Below are 6000 nucleotides of genomic sequence, written 5' to 3'. Positions count from 1 at the left end.
CAATAAGAGTTCAAGTACAACCATCTTGTTTTACAGATGAGAAAACTAAAAAGCTCATTGAGGGCACAGCATCCCAGTGGTCTACCAGCGAGCGAGCAGCCAAGTACCAGCACCAGGTCACAAACCATCTTCTGCTCAGGCCTCTCAGACTTCCTGCTGAGAAGTGTTGAGACTTTTCCCTGAGGCTGAGAGAGATCAACTTGGCACAATTCATCCATGTAAATACAAGTGAATCCCTCTCTAATTTGTACTGGTAAGAGACGTGTCCACTTGAAGTCAGATTTCTTTTCTTGGACTCCATAATGCCAGCCATTACTTATTTATAGTCCCACTGAGTGTCCTACTCAGGTTTCTCGGCACTCTGGACACTGAGCAAGACTAATTAATCCCTACTTCCTTCTCCTTCATGGACCCCTGGGAGGAAATAATTGCTTTACGAGGGTGGTTATGGGGGTACCCAAAGGCTCCAGGGAAATCACTGACATCTCTGAATGGATATCACTCAGGACAACTGCTCTTTGCTGTGACCTTGCCCAAAGTCCTAGCAGCTCCAGGTATTTTTCCATCAGCTTGATTCCAGTCTTTTTGCCCATATCTCTTTTATCATACCTGGTAACAATAATCATAATAATGGGGGAAATGGGGTTAATGATAGAATCTACCTTCTAGGGTTGCTGAGGGGACAAATGAGATAATGAAGTGCTTAGCACCATGCCTAACATCAGTAAGTATACGTTAATATAACAGTAGTAGCAATACTAACAAACAATAATAGCAGCTGGCATTAATTGAGCAGTTACTATATACTAGGCACTGTATTAAATGCCTTGCATGTGTCTGACATCATTTAAAAATCTGTTTAGCTTTTCTCACCCTTGGGCTGAACATTCTAATATAAGGAAGACCTATTAGCTGTTGGATGATACTTGATGACCAGATGTCTGATTCTAGTGCCTGTCCTATGCTAGCTTGATTGCCTTTATCAAACCCTGGGGGTCCTGGTCCAGGTTCCTGGTAAACAGGTGAGCCTGGTTTTCTGGCAAACCTAAATATTTATCCATTCTTTTTTCTATCTTTTGCTCATCACCTACCCATCAACCCAATCATCCATTCACCCATCCATATACTCAGCCACCAATCTTTCCAACTAGACATCCATCCACTTATCTACCCACTCACCCCTTCATCCATGCACTCACTCACTCACCCACTCATTCATCTTTTATTTCATTTATGCACATATTCTAACCACTATTCATTTTTCTACCCACTCATTTACCCACCATTTCTCCATCCATCTATCCACCCATACATCATGTCTTTTTACCCACCCATCTATCTACCCATTCACTATCCATCCATCCATCCATCCATCCATCCATCCATCCATCCATCCATGTACCAAATCACCTACCCACCTACTAATTCATTCATCCACCTACTCATTCATCTATCTACCTACTCATTCATCCCTCTACCCAATCACTCATTCATCCAAAATATTCATTCATCTATCCACAACTCACTCACCCACTCACCTATCCATCTACCCACCCACCCTTGAATCCATCCACTCACTTGACCATCTCCACCCATCTATCACCTAGCATTTTAGAGTATTTACTACATGTAAGGTTCTATGCTAACCCCTGAAATGGTCTTTTGGACTCCCTCCCTGGGAAGAAATGTGGGTGTCAACAGAGGGTCCCCACAGAGGAAAATAGGTAAACCTGCATGTTGTTCATTGAGCCCTTTTGTGGCCTGGACTTTGCCAAAGCTATTAAATTCCAGGGTTAGTGGCCAAACAATGATGAAATGCAGGCAAAGATGGACTAAGGTACAGGCTTCCAACAGAGCAATTAGTGGTAAGCTAATACGTCTTCCCCACAGAGGAGACTGGGAACTCCAAGATGTGACGGAAAAGGAGCAAGTCAGCAAAAGAAGGAAATCAAAACCACAGAGATCAAGCTAATAAACTGATTCTCCAAAGATAATATTTCATTAAAATCCAGCTCTTCAATCTTTGGGGTCTGATTTCTTTCCTATCCTCTCTCCATCACCCTTGTCTTCCTCTTACTGATCTCATCTCTTTCCTCTCTGATTTTCTCCCCCAGTTTTATCTTTTCACTAATCCAACCTCCCCCAGGCTACTGGGGTGGACCTCTAAAGGCAAAAATCTGATCCTTGATACACTGCTGGAGAGACCATGTGAGGAGGCCACTTGGAGAGTGAGAAGCCCTGAAATTACAGAGAGAGAGTGAAAACCAGAAGACCCATCCAGCAAAGTCCCTGTCAACCCATAAAACCATGAGAAATTATAAAATAGTTTAGTTTTAAGCCTCTACATTTGGGGGTTATCTACATAGCTATAGATAACTGAGACAGCGTCCTTGCTCATGCTGTCTCTACTGCTTATACTGCTTCCCCAGCCCAACCATCATTTTTCCTACACAGGGAACTCCTTTTCGCCTTTCAAAAACCCACACCCAGTGTTGCTTTTTCTGCCTCTCCATGTTCTGGGTCAAATTCTCTTTCCTTTGGGAAACTCTACTATGAGGCTAACATAGGATATTCATTTTTTCATCTCCTCCATTGGCTATGAGTGACAATAGTAACTCACTTAAAGCTCACAAAAAACTTATGAGGGAAATATTATTATCCATTATCCCTATCTTACAGGTAGAGAGGCTGGGGGACAAAGAGATGCTCCAAATCACGCTGGTATTACGTAGCTCAGCAGAGAGTCAAACCCAGGCAGAGCCAGTGCTTTATTTATTTATTTATTTCATTTATTGTTGAATGTATTACAGATGTTCCTCATTTTTCCCCACTGACCCCCTCCTCCCCACTCCCGCCCCCCTCCCACCTTTTCCCACACTGTTGTCTGTGTCCATTGGTTATGCATATAAGTTCTTTGGTTTATTTCTTCCCACCCCCAACCCCCTTCCCTTTGAGGTTTGTCAGTCTAGCAACCAATTTGTACTTCTTAATCCCTTCACCTTTTTCACCCATTCCCCCAACCCCCCTCCCATCTGGCAACCAACAAAATGTTCTCTGCATCTATGAGAATGTTTCTGTTCTGCCTGTTCATTTTGTTTGTAGATTCAATTATCTATAGATATGTATTCATTGCCATTTTGTTTGTTCATATATTTTATCTTTTTCTTCAAAAAGACCCTTCAACATTTCATATAATAACAGTTTGGTGGTGATGAACTCCTTTAACTTTTTCTTGTCTGGGAAACTCTTTATATGGCCATCGATTTTAAATGACAGCTTTGCAGGATAGAGTAATCTTGGTTGTAGGTTCTTGCTTTTCACCACTCTGAATATTTCTTGCCACTCCCTTCTGGCCTGCAACGTTTCTTTTGAGAAATCAGCTGACAGTCTTATGGGAACTGCTTTTCTCTTGCTGCTTTTAAGATTCTCTCTTTGTCTTGAACCTTTTGCATTTTGACAATGATGTGTCTTGGTGTGGGCCTCTTGGGGTTCATCTTGTTTGGGACTCTCGATGCTTCCTGGACTTGTATGTCTGTTTCCTTCACCAAGTTAGGGAAGTTTTCTGCCATTATTGTTTCAAATAGGTTTTGGATTTCTTGTTCTCCCTCTTCTCCTTCTGGCACCTCCAAGATGCGAATGTTGGCACATTTGAAGTTGTCCCAAAGGCTCCTTACACTATCCTCATTTTTTTGAATTCTTTTTTCTTTTTGCTGTTCTGATTGGGCGTTTTTTGCTTCTTTATATTCCAAATCGATGGTTTGCTTTTTGGCTTTACCTACTCTACTATTGAATCTGTATAAATTATTCTTTATTTCAGTTAGTGCCTCCTTCATTTCTGACTGTGCATCCATCATTTCTGAATCCTTTTTTATGCTCTTGAGGCCCTCACTAAGTTTGCTGAGGTTCTCACTAAGTTCACTGAGCATCCTTATAAGCAATATTTTGAATTCAGCATCTGTTAGGTTGCTTATTTCCATTTCACTTAGTTCTTTTCCTGAGGTTTTGTTCTGTTCTTTCATTTGGGACCTGTTTCTTTGCCTCCTCATTTTGACTGCCTCCCTGTGTTTGTTTCTATGTATTACTTAACAAGGGGTATGGGGCTAGCTGAGACCAGATGCTGCTTGTTTGAAAGAATTCAGGAAAACCTGAAGCAGGATCCAAGACAGGCCAATCCAATGGTTAAGCAACTGGCAACAGCTTGGTTTGGCCTGAAAGATGGGTGGGGCGGGGCCTCAGGGAATCACCAGGGCGGGGCTACTGGTGTGAGCCCGGCTGCTGGAGTCCCAGATATGGGGACTGTCTGCCGCCCCAGGGAAGGGCTCACCAAAGGAACAAAGGCCTCTGACAGCACATTTGTCCCGGAGAAAGCCCCCTCTCCAGCCCTCGCTCCAGTGCCAAACAGCTCAGTTCTCCCCTGTATGTCTCTAGTGCCCCTCGAGCTGCCTCCCCTCCAAGCTTAGAGGGAGAGAGTCCGATAAGTCCGTGCGCGGGCCCTTTAAGAGGAGCTGCCTGGGGCTCCAGCCGTGTCAGCCTCCCTGAGCCTCAGTTCCCGCTGGTTTTTCCAGCCAGAAGTGATGGGGATTCTCTTCCTGGCACTGGAACCCTGAGCGGGGCGCCTGGTGTGGGACGGGGACCCCTCAGTCCTCAGGAAGGACCTTCCCAGCCGAGGTGTCCTCCTGATTTTTATCTGCCACACGTGGGTAGGGGACCAGCCCGTCCCCTCCGTCCCTCCTACCAGTCTCCATGTGGCTGCTGCTTTAATTCCATAGCTGTAGGACTTCCATTCAGGGCGATTTCAGGTGGTTTTTGTTAGTTCTTAACTTCCATTAACTGCCCTAAGCCTCTCATTCCAGGAAACCAAAACCCAGCACTCCAGTCAGGAGGAAGGAATGATGGAACCCCTAACCCACCCCAAACTGCAAATGGTTGCTGGACAAGAAAAACAAGTTTCAGGAGACCCCAGCCCCCGACCAATCAGAACTCGGGAGACCCCAGGCCTGAGTCTCCTTGGCTGAACTCCACCCCCCACAGCCCTGAGTTTAAAAATCCTGTCTGTACAAGCCGGTTGCTACTCTCCCTAGAGGTAGCCCGCAGGCTGACTCCCAACAAACCTGCACTTCTGGAGACCCTGCACCGCCTCGTTCCGCCTCGTTCTTACAGGTTTGAGTGATGGTAACTTTGATGTGGTTGTGGGGGGCGGATACTGCGTTTACCTACCTGCCATCTTGACCGGAAGTCTCAGCCAGTGCTTTTAACCACCATGGTATATGGCCTCTGATTAGAGTCTACACAGTAATGGCATTCATTATCCCATTTAACACAGAAGCCAGACATAAGTGATGCCAGGGTCTGTCACAGGAGCAGAGGTCTCAGGATTCTTGGTTATTTCCCTGAGAATGCTATTATCCTCATGATCACAACATGGCTGCTATGGCCTTCTTCTCACATGATAACTCCAAGGTAGGGAGGAAGGGGGAACCTCTCCCACATTTCTGAATCTCCCCCACAGACTTCTCTGAGCATCTCATTGGTACTGGGTCACATAACCACCACTAGCCCAATCACTGGCAAAAGATGCCTGATACCTACACTTGGATCGGCCCCAGGTTTTGATTTGGAGGTTGGCCCTATTTTCTTTTTTTAAATTTTTTTATCCTCACCTGAGGACATTTTTTTCCATTTTTTTGTTCAGATAGAGTGGGAGAGAGAGAAACATCGACGTGAAAGGGACACATCGAGTGGTTGCCACCCGCACCACCCAACCAGGGCTGGGGACAAACTGCAGCCCAGGTACGTGCCCTTAGCAGGAACCGAACCTGGGTCTCTCTGGACCGCAGGCCAACGCTCTAACTGCTGAGCCAAACCGGCCAGGGCGGCCCTATTTCGCTGAGCACCTGGCTGCCTATGTCTGAAGGGTTATTTTAGCAAGGAGGTTAGGGGTTAGGCTCTTGGCCACAGCATTTTTTCCCATAGTGGTCAGCCCTCTGAATACCTGAAATA

The sequence above is a fragment of the Molossus molossus genome, unplaced genomic scaffold (assembly GCF_014108415.1).
Source record: "Molossus molossus isolate mMolMol1 unplaced genomic scaffold, mMolMol1.p scaffold_m16_p_6, whole genome shotgun sequence".
Classification (NCBI taxonomy): Eukaryota; Metazoa; Chordata; class Mammalia; order Chiroptera; family Molossidae; genus Molossus; species Molossus molossus.
The sequence above is the reverse complement of the archived record's forward strand: the minus strand, read 5'-3'. Positions refer to the sequence as shown.